Source organism: Procambarus clarkii, unplaced genomic scaffold, assembly GCF_040958095.1.
Source record: "Procambarus clarkii isolate CNS0578487 unplaced genomic scaffold, FALCON_Pclarkii_2.0 HiC_scaffold_605, whole genome shotgun sequence".
Taxonomy (NCBI): domain Eukaryota; kingdom Metazoa; phylum Arthropoda; class Malacostraca; order Decapoda; family Cambaridae; genus Procambarus; species Procambarus clarkii.
Window position 1 is genome coordinate 45338 of NW_027189638.1, and position 23590 is coordinate 68927.

Below are 23590 nucleotides of genomic sequence, written 5' to 3' on the forward strand. Positions count from 1 at the left end.
AGGGGAATGATGGTCTGTGGATTCCTTCTCCGTACCCTTTACATATAAGCAAAAATATGCCTTCTTGTGGGTATAGAAACATTAACACAAATTATATCAGTAACTGATATTGTAGCCTTTTAAACAGAAAAGATTTGTACATACAAATACTTTTTAATTATCATTTATTTGTGGAAATGGCATTTACGTCATTAAATTGATACCTCAGCATCAAGCTAGTGTCCTGCAGCAGTGGTCCAGTGGTAAAGTGTATATAAGTGATGCGTATTCTTGGAGTTGCGAGTTCAAACCCGGATTAAGCTATATATATATATATATATACAACATGTTTTGTTTTGGTTGTTTGTTTTTGTATAAAGCCTCACACAATATCTATATTAAGCGAGTTTGTTTTAAACATGACATACATATTAATTCATTTTACCAGGCCTTATTCCACACAACTCCGTGAATTTCCCGTGGAGCCAGCCATTCAAACAAAAACAAACGAAACAAAACAAAACAAAACAAAAAACATTATTGCCAACAGCATTTGGTGTTCCCAGGCGGTCACCCATCCAAGTACTAACCAAACCCAACGTTGCTTAACTTCGCTGATCGGACGAGAAGCGGTGTTCTCAACGTGGTATGGCCGTTGGCATGAGACTGCCTACACATTGTGGCTAATAACCAACTCTTTTAAGTCATCGCGGCAGGATACGGACCTGCTTGTGGTGTCTTAATGGTAATTGTATCCTAACATATTTTTGTCTCCTTGGCATGGATATTTAACATCGTTTATTCAGTCTTGGGTTTATGTTCTTTCGCCATTTACAGACATTTTACATCTACCTACTTCCTCAGCCTGCCCTGCCAATTTCTAATGAATTTGTGGATTTTCTTTTGTAATACAAACATGTGTGTGCTCATCTGCTCTTCAGTTTTTATGATATTTGTCTCATCTGTCCTGCTTTATGATACTTTTACAAAGAACATGAACAAATGCTTCTATTTTAGAGAAGATATGGGATCCAGGTTTCGGAGCCGTAAAACCAACCGTCGTGATTGGTGGACGAGTTGCCAGGTTGCAGCTTCTGTACCGTGCCGGCACATAAATAGGTTCGGCTCAAGCGGCGGCAGCATCATTCCCCCGTGACTGTCTGAGCGTCTCTCATCACCTTGGTTGGTTCATCATCATCATGGTAGAAGCAAAGCCTACCAAGAAGGCTGCGGCTGCTGCTGCTGTGGTGGCCACCACCAGGAAACCTCGCGTCCAGGTTGCTCACCCGAAAACTAGTCAAATGGTTCTAGCCGCGGTCGCAGCACTCAAAGACCGTAAGGGCTCGTCTCTACAAGCAATCAAGAAGTACGTTGTTGCCAACAACAAAGTCGAGGCTGCCAAGATCGCCATTTACATCCGAAGATTTCTCAAGAAAGCAGTGGCTGACGGCATTCTTGTTCAGACCAAGGGAAGTGGAGCTAGTGGATCATTCAAGCTGGCCGTAGCAGAGAAGAGGGCCGTTCTAACTCCCAAGAAAGCCACCACAACCAAGAAACCATCTACAGCAGCAAAGAAGGCCGTGGTAACTCCCAAGAAAGCCGCCACAAGCAACAAACCACCTACAGCCTTGAAAAAGAAGCAGCAGCAGCAGCAGCAGCTTGTTGTTGGGAACAAAAAGCCCAAAATAAAGAGAGCTTCAAAATCTCCCAAACCACCCAAGGCAAAGAAAGCTGTCAAAAAAACAACAAAGGCAAAATAAACGACGACATGCAAGCAGCATGAATACACATGACAATAAACATCCAGGCCTCCCCCCTCAGTGGAGGGGCCTCATATGATTCCAAAAAAGAGTTTAGTTTTGTAGACAAATAAATCATTACTTTTGGGGTAGATTTACTCTGTATATTATATATATATATATATATATATATATATATATATATATATATATATATATATATATATATATATATATAATATACATCTATATTATATATATATATATATATATATATATATATATATATATATATATATATATATATAATATACATCTATATTATATATATATATATAATATACATATATATATATATATATATATATATATATATATATATATATATATATATATATATATATATATACATGGGTGAGGTGATATGGTACCAAAGTTTTGGGTAAGGTGATTGACATTTACACAAGATAAAACACGAACCAATGGGAATAAAAACATAAGAATGGAAGTAACTGCAGAAGGCCTATTGGCCCATAACACAAGCACTTCCTCTTGATGCTTCTATATTGGTTCAGAGTCTTGAAGCTATAATAATAATAATATATATATATATATATATATATATATATATATATATATATATATATATATATATATATATATATATACACACAAAACTAAATAGTCTTGTTAGACAAATTGCCCCTATTAGAGGCAAGTTGACTAACAAGCCGAATGACTGGCAATTGTTTTGAATTTGAGTTAAATCTAACATAGAAATGTAATCAAACCTAACCTAACCTATGCTAACCCAAGCTAAGCTAACCTAACCTAACCTAAGCTAACCCAAGCTAAGCTAAGCTAACCTAACCTAACCTAAGCTAAGCTAACCTAACCTAACCCAGCAATTCATGATCTTAATATAATACTGTTAATTGGATAAACCAATTTGGAAAGAAATGTTCGAAAATAACAAAATTAACTGTGCTTGTTAGGAAAATTGGGCCTTGCATACTTGTCCCAATAGTGTGGTTCTCGCTTTTAGGTACGACATAAACGTATACCTAAGTTGAGAGAGAAAAAGATTCTCACTCAAACATGCATATCGATTGCCAGTCCTGAATTCTGGGTAGATATTCGTGTCCTCCCTTTTCATTTACCATCATTTGGATACTATCAAAACAGCTCTGAGAAGGATAAAATGAATAAAACGGGTAGCTCACTCATGTAAAAAGGAAGAGTTGGGAAAGATCTCTCTCTCTCTCTCTCCCCCTCACACCCCCCCCCCCCCCACCAATGATCCTGCTCTGCTAGTATATAACGTAACAAACCTTCCCCCCCCCCCCCCCCCAATCAGAGTCCCTTTAAGCATGCGAGGATAAAAAATAGATTTCATAAGACCCAATGTGCTAGCTGATATCAAAACAATTTATGTTATCGTCTATTAAGCCCTTCAGTAAAAAAGTATAGGGACCTAATTAGGTCCCGTTTTGAGGTGGTGGTGGGTGGAATCGATGGATTAGCCAAGCTCTTATCCGCCGAATCCGTAGAGGGTACGACCCTGGCGCTTCAGAGCGTACACCACGTCCATGGCAGTGACGGTCTTCCTCTTGGCGTGTTCCGTGTAGGTTACAGCATCACGGATGACGTTCTCGAGGAACACCTTCAGGACGCCACGGGTCTCTTCGTAGATGAGACCCGAAATACGCTTGACGCCGCCACGACGAGCTAAGCGACTTTGCTTTGATGTCCATAGGGAATGGAAAGGATGGGGGGAGGTAGAGGGATGGGGAGATGAAATTCAGGAAGAGGATGCGGGTGTAGAGAGAGAGGAGGTTTGAAAGTTCGGTGGCCTGTCCACCATGGGTTGACATTTTTGTATGTGTTGTTTGTTTGCGTGTGTGTTATGTTGGGTTGTCAGTACATTGGCTGGGGGGGCTAGTGTTTGTGACCTTGTTGGTGTCCTAAAGCACTAGAGCCGATGGAGTTGGCTGAAGGAGGCTAATCTTAGAAACATCAGGGTAGTTACACTTCTGACGCCACGACAAATGGTTTTTTGGTTTTATATTTTTTTTTGTAGGTGTTTTATTTATATATATATATTTTTTTTTTTTTTTTTTTTTTTTTTTTTTTTTTTTTTTTTTATTTATTTTTTTTTTTTTTTTTTTTTTTTTATATTTATTTTTTTTTTCTTTCTTTCTTTATTCTTCATATGGTGTAGATTGGGTCCGGGATGGGCCACTCATCTGGATCGTCTGGCAGACCGCTTAGTATCTGAGGGCTTGGGAAGGCCTCATCATGGATATGTCTGATCACTTTTTGTTGGAGAGTGATTCTTCTGGTTCTGTGTGGTGGTTCGTGGATCTCGTAGTCGCTGGTGGTGTTTTCTGCTACGAAGGGATCTTCTGGGTCTGGGACATACATGTTCTTCATACGGTACAGCTGTCTTCTGGCCAGGTAGCTGAGCCTAATGTTCATTGGCTTCATGTTGAGCGTCTCATGGATCAGGTCGGTTCTCACCCTGTCCCTCAGAGTCAGGCCCTCTGCAAAGCGAAGTGCTTTGTTTTGTACTCGTTGTATCTTCAACATGTTGGATTTGTTGGTGAGGTTCAGGGGAACGTATGGGTATTCCAAGCTAGGCCTTATGATCATTCTGTACAGGTGGAGCTTGATGTGGGATGGGGCTTGGTTGAAACGGAAGAGCCTCGCCAGTGAGCCCCGGGCCATCGCTGTCTTCTGGGATACGTACTGGGAGGAGTTGAGTAGCCTGTTGAAGTTGTAACCGAGCACTGTGTTGGAGTTTGAGATGGCTATGGGTTCACCCCTGATTCTTATTCCCCCCTCATTTTCAATTGAGAAGGCCATACAGCCGACAGTGCTTAATTGAATCTTTTCTGGGTTAGTGGTGATCCTCCATTTCCTTTCCCAGTTAGCAGTCCTTGCTAGTTCTACGTTTGCCTTACGGGTTGCAGTTGCGTGTTTGGCCGCTTGGCTGCTAGGGTTAGATGTTATTACGTGTGTTACGTCGTCCGCAAATTGCACGATAATGGTGTCCCTATACTCTGGTTGGGGTAGGTCATTTACAAAGATGTTGAAGAGAACCGGGCTCAAGCATGATCCTTGGGGGACTCCAGCTGTTGGGGTGAAGGCTGCGGCCTCGTTTGCCTTGAAGCTGGGGGTAACTTGCCTATTCTTAAGGAAATTACTGATCAGCCTGAGGAGGGTCCAGTTTTGCGCTGGTAAGTCTGCTAATTTGTACACCAGACCATCGTGCCACAGGCTGTCGAAGGCCTTGTGTACGTCCCTCGTCGCAATCAAGGCTACCTGTTTTTGCTTGCGAATTGAGCTTAAGGCGTCGTAGATGATGTTAATTGCGTGCTGGGTTGATCTATGTGCTCGAAAGCCAAACTGCTTTTCTGTGAAGAGGTTGTTGTACTCCATGTAGTAGTTAAGGCGGTTTGACATGATTTTTTCAAAGCACTTGCCTATTGAGTCTAAGAGTGAGATTGGTCGGTAGTTGCCAGGTTGGTGGGGGTCTTTCTTGGGTTTGGGAATGAATATCATCTTGGCTGACTTGAATGCTACAGGAATGTGACCCGATGCCAGCATAGCGTTGAATAGGTTGAGTATGGATTGCATAAGATTGCCTGGTAGAAGTTTGATCTGCAGCGCTTTGATCCCTGATGGTCCTGGGGCCTTATCTCTGGTGTTTTTGATGACTCCTCTCATCTCTAGCATAGTTATGGGTCTTGTTAAAGGGTGGTCGTCTTCTAGGGTTGTCAGGTCAATCAGAGGGGTGCTGTTAAGGGAGGCGGCATTTTCTGTTGTCCATTGGTTGACACGTTCAAAGTGAGTGTTGTTGAAGGCTCTGCTGTTTGAAGCTGTGAGTGTCTTTTTCCAAACTGCGCCCATGAGGTCAGCCTGATCCTGCGGGTCTTCTATTTTTTCTTGTTGCTCCTCTTCATCTTCGTCAAGGAATGTGTGTACAAGGTGGGTGAGGCTGGGGTTAACCGATCCCAGGAGCTGTCTGATCTTGCGCCAGAAAGTTCCCGGCTCCCTTTTGTATTGGTTGGCCTGTCTCACTAGGGTTCTCCAAATGTGGCTCTTGTGGGTCAGCGTAAGGTCTATGGTTTCCCTTCTGAGTGTTTGTAGGGTCAACGCTGGTGGCTGGCCTGTTTGGTAGTGGCTTTGGCAGGCTCGCTGGTACACATTCATTTTGCCTCTGATTTCTCGGGTCGGCTTATATTGGTGGTAAGTCCTAGTGGTGGATATTTCACAGGTGGCCTCGGTTGCAAGCTGGATCCGGTTGTGGATGGTGTTTACTGCTTGGTCGATTGTTTGGGTTGGGAGGTTGTCGAACTCAAGGATGGGGTCGCCAGCAAGGAAGGTGTCATAGTCACGGGCACGTATGGTTTCCAATCTGGGCCTGGATGGTGCCACATATCTGAAGGGGGTTGCTTGGAGGGATGTGACCACAGGGATGTGATCCGACCCCACGTTCTTGCCTGGGGTTACTCTGCAGTGGAACAGGTCACAATCTCTGTTGGTCAGCACTATGTCAGGGGTGCCCCTATGGTTGCCCGCAAAGAACGTCTTAAAGTGGGGGCCTTGGAAGGAGAGGTCCCGGTTTTGCATTAGATTGAAGAGCTGCCTGCCCTTGAGGTCTGGCCTGTCAGGGGCGTTGAATAAGGCCTGATGGTGGGCATTCAGGTCTCCTGCGATGATAGTGGGGAGGTTCCTGTCGAGCAGCTTGTTCAGAGGGATGGAGGGGAGGTAGGCCAGTCTAGGTGGTAGATATGCGGTGCAGACAATGAGGGGGCCGTGTGAAGTGGTGAGTTCTATTGCAAGAAAGTTGTCGTCTTCTATGAGAATGGGGCGGTAGGAGAGCCCTCTTCTTATTAGTATTGCCACCCCACTGTACCTACCCCTGTTGACTTCCCTGGTGGAATATCCCCAGATGGAGATGTGCTGGTCTTGTCTGGCCGCTGTTTCATTGAGTAAGACAACATCTGGGTTAAGTCTGGCTACCTCCAGAGTGAGTAGGTATCTGTTGTTGAAGTAATGTCTGATGTTCACCTGAAGGATTGTGATCCCCATTATTGGCTATGAGACGGAAGTGTTTGTTTGGCTGTAGTGCCAATGTTATTACATACGGTTTGGTCGCTTCTGTTTGTGGAGGAGGGGGGTAAAGCTGTTGAGCCAGGTATCTTGTTCCTGGTTCCGGTCGGGGATTGGTTGGAGTTGGAGTTTTCCATACGTTGCTGTGCCATTGAGGGGTCTTCGGTGTCACTGCTGTTCATGATGTCGACATCCGTGGTGCTAGAGTCGCTCTCTGGTGGAGAGTTGTGGGGGCTGCTTGCCCTTGCTCCGTCCACAGGGGATGGGGTTCGGCTGTAAGTGTTGGTCCTAGGCCTCTTGGCACCGCGTTGTGTGGAATATATTGTTGTGGGGCTGCGATGTTTGAAGCGAAATTTCCTAGGGCGGGTGGGGTTCCGTATGGCAAGGGAGTTTGTGATAGCTTGGAGGAGGATCTGATGTGGGATTGTTTCAGGAAGGGTGGACATAGGTGTTTCCCAGGATGTCGGGGTGGAGGGGCCGGGGTTGTTCAGGGAGTTTGGAGTCTCCTGGGCGTTGGTTGAAGCCAGGGGGCGAGGAGTACTAGGGTTGGGGTTGTTGGGTTGTGCTTGGGCCTGGCCGGCGGTTGTTGTGATGTTAGGAGTCAAGTAGGCAAGCGAGTCCTCGGACATATGGACAGGGGGTAGGCCATTGTCTTTCCTAAGTGAGTTCCAGAAACCTAGGAGCTTCACTGGGTTGTCTGGAAATTGGATTTGAGCAAATGTTAGGAGTTCGGCCCCTAAGCTGGGCTTGGGATCGGGGTTTGGTGCAAGAGGGTTAGGTGTTGGGGCCTGTTGTGTTTGATTCTGGGTTTGCTCTGGTATAACCGTGGGGTTATGGGGGTGTTGGGTGCTTTGGTGGCCCACTTGGGCCACCGACTGGGCCTGTTGTTGGTTAGGGATGCCCCAGGCATTTACTGGTGGAGGAGGGGCAGGGATGGTAATAGCTGCCTGTTGGCGGGCTGCTGTCTCTGTTTCATGCAATTGCTTGATTGCCTCTTGCCTGCGGGGACAAAGATGCGAGATTGCAATGTGTGGACCATTGCATAGAGCACATTTGGGTGTTGGGTTTGTGCATTCCCTGTAGCTGTGTTCCCCTGTGCACCTGCTGCACTTGGGGGTTCCATTGTTACATGCATTGGAATAGTGGTCATACTGAAAGCATTTGAAGCATTGCTTGAGCTTGTAAAACCTCTGTGGGTGGATTTTGTCAGGTTCAGCCATGATGCCAAATGCAGAAAGGCCTTGTGTGCAGACTTGCGTTGCTTGCTCCGGTGAAGCCAGAGTAAGTTTCAGTACTTGGTTGTTGCGTTGGGTTGTGAATCTGTGGGCCTGAAGTATTTTGACATCCCTGTTTTTCCTCTCTATTTCTGCAATTATTTCATCATTTGAGTGGTCCATGATGATGTCATGGATCCTATGTACAAAGATGGTGCGCTGGGCTTGGAATTCGGCAGGGGGGTAGACAGTGATATTCTTCTCCCTTAGTTTGTTCATGGTGTCTGACGAAAGGAGGTCTGGGAGGTTTGCATTGGGTACCAACAAGATGGCTCCATTCGTTATTTTGTACACATTTTTGTAGGTAATCTGGGTGACCTCGTAGATCACCTCAAGTAGTTGGGCTGGGGTACGACCCCGGCCAGATTCGTCTGTGAATCTGACTTTGGTCGCCATAGCTTGGTGGGCCAGGCAGCCTAATCTAATCTATACTATGGTGGGTGCTGTGAAGTGTCCAGGTAGACTAAGTGGATGGTGGGTGTTAGTTAGGCCGAGGCCTCTAACTTCTAGTTGCTAGGCAACTAGAGCTACTAGACAAGGTGGTAATTGAACCTATCGATAGCCTAAGCCTGCTACAAGGCTGTTAGATGCCCGATCAAACCTTCGCAAGAATTTCAAGAACCCGGTTTTGGCTACCGCTCGGGAATGATCGTTTGGAATGGCGAAATACAAGAGGTAGAAACAGTTTAGAAAGACAGCCTTATTCACTCCTTAATTCTATGATTAGTAGGTTATGCATTGTGTATTGTGTGAGTGTGTGTGTGGTGTGTCTTGGTACAGGCAGGGAGAGAATGGGGAGGAGAGGGTGGGGAATGGGGGGGGAGGGGGTGTGGGATGAAGGATGAGGATGGGTAGTTATTTTATTAGGACATCATACTGCTGTAAGCGTCAGTAGAGCTAGGTTGAGACACAGTACAGGTGCCCCGGCGTGTCTTGACGCCGAGAGAGCTTGTAGTCGACTGGCAGTGGGTGAGGCTGGCTGCTACGCGGCCGGCCGGCTGTGATTGGCTCGCTGGCGCACCAATCCTGAGTGAGGTGGGCGGAGCCAACGCTCAGATTCTCCTGTAGGTGGCGGGAGCTCCTGGGAGCACGTCTGCTCACGGCGGCTGCTGGCTGGCGAGTCTTTCTTTATCTTAATGCCCAGCTAAGCGACGAATAGCGGGCTTGGTGATGCCCTGGATGTTGTCACGTAGCACCTTACGATGACGCTTGGCGCCACCCTTTCCGAGTCCCTTGCCTCCCTTGCCGCGTCCAGTCATGGTGTTGTAGTTGTGTGAATCGAATTGACGAATGCCATTCATTCATTCATTTAAATATAGGTCAAGATACCCTGATGGGTGAGCGTGGAAGTGGGGATAGGGGAAGAATTAGTGGGGGTGAGAGGAAGGGTTTTCAGTATGAGGTAAAGTGCCAGGGCTAGACCCAGCTGCATGGCATTGAAATCGTTATGACCAGACTAGGCAGTGAAGGCAAGGAATCGGATCTCTGTGACAACATTTCGTCTTTTGTCCGCACGATTTCCCGACTATATCCCATCAAGCGGACGTACTAGTAGCATTGCAACTCCTGCCTGCCCTTACTTTACGCTTGTGGTCGAATAGACACGGCTTTCTCACAACGCTTTCAAAACTGCAGTTGCCTACTCGTCTGTTTCACGTCCCTGTGAAATGACTTTTGCACAAATCCAAAAAATAGAGCAAAATCAGCGATAATAGTGATTGAGGTGAGCCGCCTGTTGGCTGCAGCCAGAGGAAGGAGGGGAGGGGCAACGGGGTGACGTAGGCGAGTCGAGCAGCCAATGGCGCTCGAGCAAGCGCCTCGAGACGGCGTATATAAGCAAAAATTTTTCGGCGCCGGCCATCACAAACCACAGTTGTTCACCATGGCTCGCACCAAGCAGACTGCTCGCAAGTCCACGGGAGGCAAGGCTCCTCGTAAGCAGCTGGCCACCAAGGCAGCACGCAAGTCTGCTCCTGCCACAGGGGGTGTGAAGAAGCCTCACCGTTACAGGCCCGGAACGGTCGCCCTGCGTGAGATCCGTCGTTACCAGAAGAGCACCGAGTTGCTCATCAGGAAACTTCCCTTCCAGCGTCTGGTGCGCGAGATTGCCCAGGACTTCAAGACCGATCTTCGCTTCCAGTCGTCTGCCGTCATGGCTTTACAGGAGGCATCCGAGGCTTACCTGGTCGGTCTCTTCGAGGACACTAACCTCTGTGCCATCCACGCCAAGCGTGTCACCATCATGCCAAAGGACATTCAGCTTGCTCGCCGTATCCGTGGAGAGCGTGCATAAGCTAAATCGACCACCCTAGTATACACCAAACTCGGCCCTTCTCAGGGCCAAAATATCCTTCTAAGGAGATTTCAGACATTCCTAGCATCAGTCATATGAATTAACCTTCATCTACACATATAATAAATAAATAAATAAATAAATAAACAAATACACTAATTTAGGTGTCATACATACACGTGATATCAATAAATCAAGTCATTTGTAGTACAACCTGTTCTCTTACAAACAAAACGCCGTCGCTTTTCGCTCTTATGCACTGTCAAGGATCACCCACCCCCCCCACCCCCCCAAAATAAAAATTGTCATACTGTACTAGAAATAAAAGCAGCTTGTATAAGTGACATACTGTCCAGTCCTGTTTTATTCTGTTTTCGGTCCTCTGGCTTAATCTGTTAAGTTAGGAGATGACATTTTAAATTAACCGTTTTCTTGACATTTTCAAACCTAAGAGGGTGGCCTGCATAGTAATCCTAATGTGGAACATAACAATGAATCTCTAATCTCTAGAAAAAAGATACCGAGTGCTTATATGTGTTGAGAGAGAGAGAGAGAGAGAGAGAGAGAGAGAGAGAGAGAGAGAGAGAGAGAGAGAGAGAGAGAGAGAGAGAGAGAGAGAGAGAGACACAGACAGACAGACAGACAGACAGACAGACAGACAGACAAGACAGACAGACAGACAGACAGACAGACAGACAGACAGACAGACAGACAGACAGAGACTGAGAGAGAGAAACACACACAGACAGTTTCATAAATATTCTCATTTTATAGCTATTTGCTTTCAGTGACAGAGGTTTTTGTTATAATAGTATTGGTGTCTAACACTCACAATCTCTTTAGAAATTAAAGTGTGGCTCCAATGGAGCCGAGTTTGTTGGTTTGAGGCCAAGCCACCACCACAGGGCAGTAAGTAAGCCGTTTACTTGGAGGAGGTGTACTTGGTGACGGCCTTAGTGCCCTCAGAGACGGCGTGCTTGGCCAGTTCTCCGGGCAACAGGAGCCTTACAGCCGTCTGGATCTCCCGACTGGTAATGGTGGAACGCTTGTTGTAGTGGGCCAGGCGAGAAGCCTCGGCGGCGATGCGCTCGAAGATGTCGTTCACGAACGAGTTCATGATCGACATGGCTTTGGAAGAGATACCAGTGTCGGGGTGGACCTGCTTCAGCACTTTGTAGATGTAGATGCTGTAGCTCTCCTTCCTCCTGCGCTTCTTTTTCTTATCGCCCTTGGCAATGGCCTTCTGGGCCTTTCCGGCCTTCTTGGCAGCCTTTCCAGATGCCTTGGGTGGCATGATGATGCTCGTGCTGGCTGGCGTTGCGATACAATAATGAACTTTTGCGCGAGTCGAGCTTTCCTTTTATATCCCGCTCGCGACTCAGCTCAGAGCGGGTCGCGTGGCGGAGCGCGCTGATTGGTCAGTGGCGGACTCCCTTGATCCTGAGCGGGGTATATAACACGAAGCTCGATCTGCGGGCCGGCATTAAAACACCACAAACCCACAACAGCAGCAGCAATGTCAGGACGCGGCAAGGGAGGCAAAGTGAAGGGCAAGTCAAAGTCTCGCTCCAGCAGGGCCGGACTTCAGTTCCCCGTGGGCAGAATTCACCGTCTGCTGCGTAAGGGCAACTACGCCGAACGCGTCGGTGCTGGCGCTCCTGTCTACCTGGCAGCCGTCATGGAATACCTCGCTGCCGAAGTTCTCGAGCTCGCCGGTAACGCCGCACGTGACAACAAGAAGACCCGTATCATCCCACGTCACTTGCAGTTGGCCATCCGCAACGACGAAGAACTCAACAAACTTCTGTCTGGCGTAACCATTGCACAGGGAGGTGTTCTTCCAAACATTCAGGCAGTTCTTTTGCCAAAGAAGACAGAGAAGAAGTAAGCACTTCTGCCACCCACCGCGACAAATACCATAACCAGGCTCCATCCGGAGCCACACACACTTTAATAGAGAGATTCAAGTAGACAATCAACTTTCAAACATTAATAATAACATTTATATTGATTTCATTTGGAATGTGTACATAACAAACAAACAAAACAAAATTATAGGGGATATTCAGCATCACTTGGAATATTAACCAATCATATAAATCCAATATATATTTTATATTTTACTTTAAGCGAGGAATTCATATTCTATCCATTTTTAATCATACAAATGAACAAAAGCAATTCTTCACTAGACGTAATGAATGAATAAATGATCAAGGTTTTAATGTGTTTCATGAATATATATATATATATATATATATATATATATATATATATATATATATATATATATATATATATATATATATATATATATATATATATATATATTAATACTTGTGAACCAGAATATGTTTGAGCAGCAGCGATCGTGCCTGCCATTGGCCGAAGTGCAACAATTCAAATAATTTAAAGGGCCTGCTCGGGTATATAAGAGAGGCTGGGAGACTGGGGCCGGTGGTGGGTGATGGGTGATGAGTGATGGTGTGGTGTGGTGTGGTGTTGTTAAGAGTTGATTTACGGCCAGCCAGCCAGCCAGCCAGCCAGCCAGCTGCAGCCAAGGCAGGGCAGGGCAAGGCAAGGCAAGGCAAGGCAAGGCAAGGCAAGGCAAGGCAAGGCAAGGCAAGGCAAGGCAAGGCAGGCAGGCAGGCAGGCAGGCAGCCAGGCAGCCAGGCAGCCAGACAGGCAGGCAGGCAGGCAGGCAGGCAGGCAGGCAGGCAGGCAGGCAGGCAGGCAGGCAGGCAGGCAGGCAGGCAGGCAGGCAGCCAGGCAGCCAGGCAGGCAGGCAGGCAGGCAGGCAGGCAGGCAGGCAGGCAGGCAGGCAGGCAGCAGCCAGCCAGCCAGCCAGCCAGCCAGCCAGCCAGCCAGCCAGCCAGCCAGCCAGCCAGCCAGCCAGCCAGCCAGCCAGCCAGCCACTCCCACTTTGTATTTATATGCATTCAATTTATATTCAAACATTATATATGTTAAGGGCCTTGTTTTAGTGTTTATTTTAAAAATGACAAACATCGAGTCATTTTACCAGTCCTTTAGCGTTAACGGTGATGCATTTTAAAACTGAACATAAATCGCCTTTTCTGGATATATCAAATATCGAATCCGCTTAATGTGCCTACAATTCAATCATTCAAAAAATACATAATTTACATCAAGCCTTTTCATAGAACAGACAATAAGATTTGTACATGCAAAAAAAAAAAAAAATCCTTTAAGTTATCAATACAATGTGAGAAAACTTTACTTTTATAACTAAAGTTGCACAATTATACCAACTCTATGGTGGCTGGGTTGTAAGGTGTGTGGCTGGTGTTTTGGAAGTCGCGAGTTCAAACGACCCAATGGGAATAATACTTTTTTTTTTTTGCCATACAATCTTCCTAATACTATTATGTAGGTTTGTGTGTGTTTTTTTATTCATTCTTTGGTTTTATAGATGACATACATATTGACTCCTTTTACCGGTCCTTAATTAGGCTCTGGGGAAGCAATGGTGGTGGTGGTGGTGGTGGTGGTGGTGCATTTAAAACTAAACCAAAAATCACCAGTTCTGGACGCGTCAAATATCATATCCGCTTAATGTGTCTACAACCTAATTACTTAAAACTACACTATTTAATTCATTCATATCATGTGCATATTGGTCATTATGCTCATACAACCGACATCAAAATTTATTTTCATTATTAGAATCATACATTTCATCAAGTAATACAGATACAAAGAGATTTTCTTTCTGAGAAGACCGTTAGTATTGGCTTGCAGGCAGGCAGGCAGGCAGGCATTTGAGGGTTATTATTTCGCCTGTTGATTGGGGGGAGGGTTGATGTGTTAGGGGGTTTTCGGTTAGATGTGGTGGTGGTGATTGGTGGTGGTGATTGGTGGTGATTGGTGGTGATTGGTGGTGGTGGTGGTGGTGGTGGTGGTAGTAGGTGGGAGTTGGGGGTGGGGGGGGGGGGGGGGGGAGGGAAGGGGAGGGGAATGATGGTCTGTGGATTCCTTCTCCGTACCCTTTACATATAAGCAAAAATATGCCTTCTTGTGGGTATAGAAACATTAACACAAATTATATCAGTAACTGATATTGTAGCCTTTTAAACAGAAAAGATTTGTACATACAAATACTTTTTAATTATCATTTATTTGTGGAAATGGCATTTACGTCATTAAATTGATACCTCAGCATCAAGCTAGTGTCCTGCAGCAGTGGTCCAGTGGTAAAGTGTATATAAGTGATGCGTATTCTTGGAGTTGCGAGTTCAAACCCGGATTAAGCTATATATATATATATATACAACATGTTTTGTTTTGGTTGTTTGTTTTTGTATAAAGCCTCACACAATATCTATATTAAGCGAGTTTGTTTTAAACATGACATACATATTAATTCATTTTACCAGGCCTTATTCCACACAACTCCGTGAATTTCCCGTGGAGCCAGCCATTCAAACAAAAACAAACGAAACAAAACAAAACAAAACAAAAAACATTATTGCCAACAGCATTTGGTGTTCCCAGGCGGTCACCCATCCAAGTACTAACCAAACCCAACGTTGCTTAACTTCGCTGATCGGACGAGAAGCGGTGTTCTCAACGTGGTATGGCCGTTGGCATGAGACTGCCTACACATTGTGGCTAATAACCAACTCTTTTAAGTCATCGCGGCAGGATACGGACCTGCTTGTGGTGTCTTAATGGTAATTGTATCCTAACATATTTTTGTCTCCTTGGCATGGATATTTAACATCGTTTATTCAGTCTTGGGTTTATGTTCTTTCGCCATTTACAGACATTTTACATCTACCTACTTCCTCAGCCTGCCCTGCCAATTTCTAATGAATTTGTGGATTTTCTTTTGTAATACAAACATGTGTGTGCTCATCTGCTCTTCAGTTTTTATGATATTTGTCTCATCTGTCCTGCTTTATGATACTTTTACAAAGAACATGAACAAATGCTTCTATTTTAGAGAAGATATGGGATCCAGGTTTCGGAGCCGTAAAACCAACCGTCGTGATTGGTGGACGAGTTGCCAGGTTGCAGCTTCTGTACCGTGCCGGCACATAAATAGGTTCGGCTCAAGCGGCGGCAGCATCATTCCCCCGTGACTGTCTGAGCGTCTCTCATCACCTTGGTTGGTTCATCATCATCATGGTAGAAGCAAAGCCTACCAAGAAGGCTGCGGCTGCTGCTGCTGTGGTGGCCACCACCAGGAAACCTCGCGTCCAGGTTGCTCACCCGAAAACTAGTCAAATGGTTCTAGCCGCGGTCGCAGCACTCAAAGACCGTAAGGGCTCGTCTCTACAAGCAATCAAGAAGTACGTTGTTGCCAACAACAAAGTCGAGGCTGCCAAGATCGCCATTTACATCCGAAGATTTCTCAAGAAAGCAGTGGCTGACGGCATTCTTGTTCAGACCAAGGGAAGTGGAGCTAGTGGATCATTCAAGCTGGCCGTAGCAGAGAAGAGGGCCGTTCTAACTCCCAAGAAAGCCACCACAACCAAGAAACCATCTACAGCAGCAAAGAAGGCCGTGGTAACTCCCAAGAAAGCCGCCACAAGCAACAAACCACCTACAGCCTTGAAAAAGAAGCAGCAGCAGCAGCAGCAGCTTGTTGTTGGGAACAAAAAGCCCAAAATAAAGAGAGCTTCAAAATCTCCCAAACCACCCAAGGCAAAGAAAGCTGTCAAAAAAACAACAAAGGCAAAATAAACGACGACATGCAAGCAGCATGAATACACATGACAATAAACATCCAGGCCTCCCCCCTCAGTGGAGGGGCCTCATATGATTCCAAAAAAGAGTTTAGTTTTGTAGACAAATAAATCATTACTTTTGGGGTAGATTTACTCTGTATATTATATATATATATATATATATATATATATATATATATATATATATATATATATATATATATATATATATATATAATATACATCTATATTATATATATATATATATATATATATATATATATATATATATATATATATATATATATATATATATATATATATATATATAATATACATCTATATTATATATATATATATAATATACATATATATATATATATATATATATATATATATATATATATATATATATATATACATGGGTGAGGTGATATGGTACCAAAGTTTTGGGTAAGGTGATTGACATTTACACAAGATAAAACACGAACCAATGGGAATAAAAACATAAGAATGGAAGTAACTGCAGAAGGCCTATTGGCCCATAACACAAGCACTTCCTCTTGATGCTTCTATATTGGTTCAGAGTCTTGAAGCTATAATAATAATAATATATATATATATATATATATATATATATATATATATATATATATATATATATATATATATATATATATATATATACACACAAAACTAAATAGTCTTGTTAGACAAATTGCCCCTATTAGAGGCAAGTTGACTAACAAGCCGAATGACTGGCAATTGTTTTGAATTTGAGTTAAATCTAACATAGAAATGTAATCAAACCTAACCTAACCTATGCTAACCCAAGCTAAGCTAACCTAACCTAACCTAAGCTAACCCAAGCTAAGCTAAGCTAACCTAACCTAACCTAAGCTAAGCTAACCTAACCTAACCCAGCAATTCATGATCTTAATATAATACTGTTAATTGGATAAACCAATTTGGAAAGAAATGTTCGAAAATAACAAAATTAACTGTGCTTGTTAGGAAAATTGGGCCTTGCATACTTGTCCCAATAGTGTGGTTCTCGCTTTTAGGTACGACATAAACGTATACCTAAGTTGAGAGAGAAAAAGATTCTCACTCAAACATGCATATCGATTGCCAGTCCTGAATTCTGGGTAGATATTCGTGTCCTCCCTTTTCATTTACCATCATTTGGATACTATCAAAACAGCTCTGAGAAGGATAAAATGAATAAAACGGGTAGCTCACTCATGTAAAAAGGAAGAGTTGGGAAAGATCTCTCTCTCTCTCTCTCCCCCTCACACCCCCCCCCCCCCCCCACCAATGATCCTGCTCTGCTAGTATATAACGTAACAAACCTTCCCCCCCCCCCCCCCAATCAGAGTCCCTTTAAGCATGCGAGGATAAAAAATAGATTTCATAAGACCCAATGTGCTAGCTGATATCAAAACAATTTATGTTATCGTCTATTAAGCCCTTCAGTAAAAAAGTATAGGGACCTAATTAGGTCCCGTTTTGAGGTGGTGGTGGGTGGAATCGATGGATTAGCCAAGCTCTTATCCGCCGAATCCGTAGAGGGTACGACCCTGGCGCTTCAGAGCGTACACCACGTCCATGGCAGTGACGGTCTTCCTCTTGGCGTGTTCCGTGTAGGTTACAGCATCACGGATGACGTTCTCGAGGAACACCTTCAGGACGCCACGGGTCTCTTCGTAGATGAGACCCGAAATACGCTTGACGCCGCCACGACGAGCTAAGCGACGAATAGCGGGCTTGGTGATGCCCTGGATGTTGTCACGTAGCACCTTACGATGACGCTTGGCGCCACCCTTTCCGAGTCCCTTGCCTCCCTTGCCGCGTCCAGTCATGGTGTTGTAGTTGTGTGAATCGAATTGACGAATGCCATTCATTCATTCATTTAAATATAGGTCAAGATACCCTGATGGGTGAGCGTGGAAGTGGGGATAGGGGAAGAATTAGTGGGGGTGAGAGGAAGGGTTTTCAGTATGAGGTAAAGTGCCAGGGCTAGACCCAGCTGCATGGCATTGAAATCGTTATGACCAGACTAGGCAGTGAAGGCAAGGAATCGGATCTCTGTGACAACATTTCGTCTTTTCTGAGCACCCACGGAGACAGCAGCCCTCAGCTGGGTGTGCCCTGGGGGCTCACTCCAGATGTGGTCTTAGATCTGCTAATCAGCATCGCGCCCCACCCAAGGCACCAGAAAACGGGAGCTAGTTGGTCCCCCCCTAAAGAGGGGGGAGAAGAGTTAGGAGGCTATAGTTGGAAGTTTGGTTATTTGAGTAGTGATATTATAGGAGAGGGGTTATGTAAAGGACGGAGCAGGAGGTGGATCGTCGATCAGGTTAAAGAGGTTGTGCGTATGTCTGGGTCTGCTTAGGACGTTTCTGAGGAACGTGTCGTAGTTGTCATGATAGGTGAGAATTCTGTCAATCTGTTTCTTCCCCATAGTATCCCAGGTTATGTTCAGAGGTGGGATGTTCGCCCACTCATGCAGGGCCTCACTGGTGGTGAAGTCCTGCCAGTGGGTATTGAACACCCATCTCAGAGCCCTGTTCTGGGTACGCTGGAGTTTCTTCCTATTTGTTGGTGCTGCAAGTGTGAGTGGGATCGGTGCATATGTTAGGAGTGGGAGAATAAGTGTTTTGTATAAATAGAGCTTGGTGGCTTGGGAGGCATGTTTGAGTGGGTAGAGTTTTGATAGAGCGTTTGAGGCTATAGCTTTCTTGGGTGTTATGTGTGTGTGAAAGCGAAGGTTGAAGTCTAGTGTGAGTCCAAGTACTGTGGTTTTGTTGACTCTTGGGATCTGGGTTGCATCTGGTGATTGAGAGTAGAGTTTTACTGGGTCAGGGTTACGTCGTTTGTTGTAGAAAAAGTATGTAATTTTTGACTTGTTGGGGTTTGTTTTTATTCGCCAGTCGTGTTCCCATAAGGTGACTTTGTCTATTTCTTGTTGTGCTTTCCGTGTGAGGGCGTTAATCGTATAGTCTGTGATCAGTTGGGTTACGTCGTCAGCGTAGCAAAGGGTCATTGATGTCCAGTATATTGGGTCAGGGATGTCGTTTATATAGAGTATGTATAAGGTTGGTGAAAGAACTGAGCCCTGAGGGACACCTGCATTTAGGTTGAAATAACCTGACAGCTTGCTGAGGAATTTGATCTGCATCTTTCTATTTGTTAGAAAGCTGCAGAGTAGCCTCTGCATGTTGTCAGATAGTTGAAACAGAGTGCAGAGTTTGTAACGTAGGCCGTCGTGCCATACAGTGTCAAAAGCCTTTTCGACGTCCTTTGCAATGAGGGCCGACTTGGCCCTCTGGTGTTTATTTATGGAGAGGTAGTTTGTTATTATGTTCAGTGCGTCTTGTGTTGAGCGGTGTTGTCTGAAGCCAAATTGTTTGTCTGTCAATATGTTTTTGTGTTCTAGGTGATTCCTGAGTTTATGATTAATGAGTTTTTCGTATACTTTCCCTAATGTCTCTAGTAAGCTGATCGGTCTGTAGTTCTTAGGGTCTGTCGGGGATTTTTGGGGTTTTGGAATGAGGATTGCTGTGGCTTCTTTGAATGGGCTTGGGAAATATCCTGATGCTAGTGAGGCGTTGTAGACGTCTGTGAGTGCAAGGATTAGGGGGTCTGGAAGTTGCTTGAGGAGAGCTTGGCCAATGCCAGAGGCTCCTGGGGCTTTACGTCTGGTGTTCTTGAGCATGAGTTTAACTTCTTCAGGTAGTATTGATTCTGTGAGGTCACTTTCTAAGTCGTCTAGTGTCGTGAGGTCAATGGTAGGGTAGTGTGTGATGGCATGAGGGTTGTGTCGTATCCATGTTTCTACTCTGTTTATGTTTTGTATTGCTGTTGGTTGTGGGGGGTGGGGATTGAAGATGTCCTGCCAGTGTTGTTTGAATATGCCTATTACTTCTGAGGGATCGGTGTAGTTTTGATTGTTGTGAGTGATGTATGTAAAGGCAGAAGAGGAGGAGTTTCCTCTGATCCTCTTTATGAAGTTCCAGAATTGTTGTGGAGTTGTTTTTCTTTGTATTTCAGCTTTATGTATGAGTTTCTCCCAGTTGTTAGCATGGTCTTGGTCAAGGCTGTTGAGTATGTGGTTTTTGAGTATAGTGAGGTCTGTGTTTACTTGATTGTATCTGTGAAGGTTGTGGGTGAATCTGTTGTGATAGCAGGAGAGTAGCCTTTTTGTTCTGATCGAAGGAAAAAAGGAGTATCTGGTTTTGTGGGTTGTTTTTGGAATGGTAGCATCAGCTGCTTGTATGATGTTATTCTGGATGGTGAGGACTTGGGAATCTATGTCTGTGTGTGGTTTGTCTTGGAAGTTGTAGGGCTGTGTGCTGGCAGTTAGGTGTTGTTTGAAGGCTTCCCAGTCTGCATTTTGATAGTCATATTGTGGGGTGGCTGGGATGAGTATGGGGTTGCTGGAGAGTGTGAGTGATATGGGTATGTGATCTGAGCCAGTGAGGGGTCCGGGTGTGATGTAGTGTTGTAGGTGGGTGCCTGCTCTGTTGGTGAGGATTAGATCTGGTCTCCCAGTTCCATTGTGTGTGTAGGTTGTTTGGAAGTCAGGGCCAAGGAAGGTGAGGTGTTTGTTTTGGTGGAGTTGGTGTAGTTGTTGACCGTGCATGTTGTGTTGGCGATGGTTGAATGTTTGGTGTTTTGCATTTAGGTCTGCTAGGAGGAAGACTGGTATGTGTGTGTGGTTGAAGAGAGTGTTTAGGTCCTGGAGGGGGAGACCCAAGTTTGGACGAATGTATGTGGTACCAATGATCATCTGCCCGTGTTGAGTGTGAATGCGGACTGCTAGGAAGTGTTTGTGTTGCCAGTTGGTAGTGAGGAGGTCATGTTTATAGGTGTTCTTTATTAGAATAGCAGCCCCTTCGTAAGCTTCATCAGGAGATTGGTATGTTGTGAAGCCAAAATGTCTAATTTTGTGAGAGTTCGTCACGCATGTGCTGTTTAGTAGCAGCACATCCGGTCTTTCATTCTCCACAAAGTTAGCAATTAGGTGTCTGATGTTGTAATATGCTCTAACGTTAAATTGTGTGATTTTCATATTTATTGACTTGTTGGGGGAGTGTTTGTGGCATTTGAACCGGAGGGGTTCTCCTTTGTGGATTGATTCGTTGTGTAGACAGATTTGGTAATTATAGATTTGGGTAGGAGATATGTATGGCGACCGTTTTGCATGGTTTCTGGTATGAATTTAGGAAGTTTTGGTGTAGGGGTGAGGGAGTGGTCTGGGGAGGTGTTAGTCCTCTTGGCTGAGAAAGACACGTTTTGGGGCAAATTTTGTGGGATTTTGGGCTTTGTACCTGTGTGGTATTGGGTTAGGGGCGTGAGGTTGGCTAGCGTGTTGGGCGTGAGGTGAGTTGACGTGTTGGGCGTGTGGGCTAAGGTGAGGGAGGTTACATGTTTCTTGGTATCTGATGTCCTTTTTATTGATGGGTTGGTTTTCTTGTGTATTGGGGTTGTTCGTCTTGCATGCAGAAATTTTTTGTTTTGTTTAGGTGAGTTTGTTCTTTTCACTTGAAGAGTTGTTTTGTGTTTTGGTGAGCTTGATCTTTTTGACTGAAGAGGGGTAGCTGTCATGGGGAGCATGGTCTGTGAGAAGCAGTTAGAGGCCTGGGTGTCAGGGGAGGGTGTAGATGGTTCTGGGTTTGGTGTTTGGGGGGTGATGGGGGGAGGGGGTGGTGTTGGGTTTGTTGTCTGGGAGGTGGTTGGGTTTGTTGTCTGGGAGGTGGTGAGGGGTGGGGGCGAGTGTAGGGGTGGTACTGGGTTTGATGCCTGGGGGGTGGTGGGGGGTGGGGAAGAGAGTGGGTTTGATGCCTGGGGGGTGGTGGGGGGTGGGGAAGAGAGTGGGGGTGGTGCTGGGTTTTTTGTCTGGGAGGTGATGAGAGGTGGGGGTTGTACTGGGTTTGCTGCCTGGGTTGTGATAGGGGGTGGGGAAGGGGGTGGGGTGGGGGTGGTGCTGGGTTTTTTGTCTGGGAGGAGATGAGGGGTGGGGGTGGTACTGGGTTTGATGCCTGGAGTGTGATAGGGGGTTGGGGTGATCCTGGGTTTTGTGTCTGGGGAGTAATAAGGGGTGGTGGTGGTGGTGTAAGTGCTTGTGGGGTGATGAGGGGAGGTGTTAGGGGTTGTACTGGTTGTGACGCCAAGCTGGGAGGGATGACTATTGGAGGGAAGTTGTTTGCTAGTAGGATTTGTTGGATGTTGGAGATTGCCTTCCTCGTGTCTCCTTGTGCTGATATCTGTGCTATTATGATAGCTGCCACTATTCTCGGGGTGTCGTCTGTTGGTGGGTGAGGGGGGGGAGGGGGGGCCTGAGTATGGTGGTTTGCGAGATGGTGTCCGCTGGTGGTGTGGGTTTGGAGAGGTGGGAAACCTGGGGGTGTGGGGAGCAGGGCACCTCTGCCTTGAGGGTTGATGGGTATTGTTTGAGTATTTTGGGGAAGTGTGTTGGGGCGGTGAAGCTGGTTAGTGAGGTTTTGGGGATAAAGCTGGCGTGCTGTCTGGGCATGATATTGGGGTAGTGTGTTTTGGGTCTTATTCCTCATTGCCTTGATGAGTTGCACCCTGATTTTGCAATTGTGGTGGGTGGCAGGATGGTTTTCACCACAGTTTATGCAGCATCGTGTTCCTTCTGTGCAATCTTTCCAGAAATGACCTTTGTTGGCGCATAAGGAGCAGGCTTGTTCCTTTTCCTTGCATTGCCTGGTGGTATGGTTGAATCCATAGCACCTGAAGCATTGTGTAATGGACTGGTATGTGCTCATCTTGAAGTTATAATGTGGGATGGAAATGTGGTCTGCTTTAAAGCCATGTGTGAGGAGGGATTCAGCTTCAGTGGGGGAGGAGCAACGGATTCTGAGGATCTTTGTGTTTGGTGGGTGGAAGAGATCTTCTATGATGATGTTGTTGGCTTTTCCGATGTCGGCAGTACGTTGTTTGTCTAAAGTTGTAATCGTGGAGAGGAGGGTGGTGTCTACGTTGAAGGCAACAGCAGTGCAATTATGTTTCTGTTCCAGTGTCAGTGCAGGGGTGAGTCCAAGTGTCTGTAGTCCTGTTCGGGCTTTGGGGGTGAGGCAAGCATAGAGGTCAGATTCAGAGGGTAGAAAGAGCTTTATTCCTTTGTCAATGGGGGTGATGGAGGTGTAAGGAGTCTGGGTGATCATGTAGATTTTCTGTCCTATTCCGTCAGGGTCAAGGGGAGGATCAAGAGCATAGAGGAGGCGAAGGCAGTGCATTTTAGGTGAGGTAGTGGTCTGGTGGAGGAGGTGGTGGTGGGTTGACTCAGCTGGGTAGCTGCGATCTCCGTGGAGCTGTGGATCTTAGGCTCGTGAGCTGTGGGTTGGAGCTCGGTTGTCAGAGGCGTAATTCCTGGGTTCTTAGCAGGCTAATTGAACCCGGTTCGGCACAAATACAAAGTATTCGTGAGTCCTGAAGGTGTTACTCAAGGGCAACCCCCACTGCTAG

The 23590-nt window shown here is 45.6% G+C and overlaps 2 non-coding genes across 2 annotated transcripts; both read right to left on the reverse strand.

Moving 5' to 3' along the window:
• Positions 1-520: 520 nt before the first annotated feature.
• Positions 521-639, reverse strand: LOC138361689 (5S ribosomal RNA). Its single transcript, XR_011227109.1, has one exon. It is a non-coding gene; the product is annotated as a 5S ribosomal RNA (ribosomal RNA).
• Positions 640-14893: 14254 nt separating this feature from the next.
• LOC138361680 (5S ribosomal RNA) lies at positions 14894-15012 on the reverse strand. The gene has a single exon (XR_011227100.1). It is a non-coding gene; the product is annotated as a 5S ribosomal RNA (ribosomal RNA).
• Positions 15013-23590: the final 8578 nt, after the last annotated feature.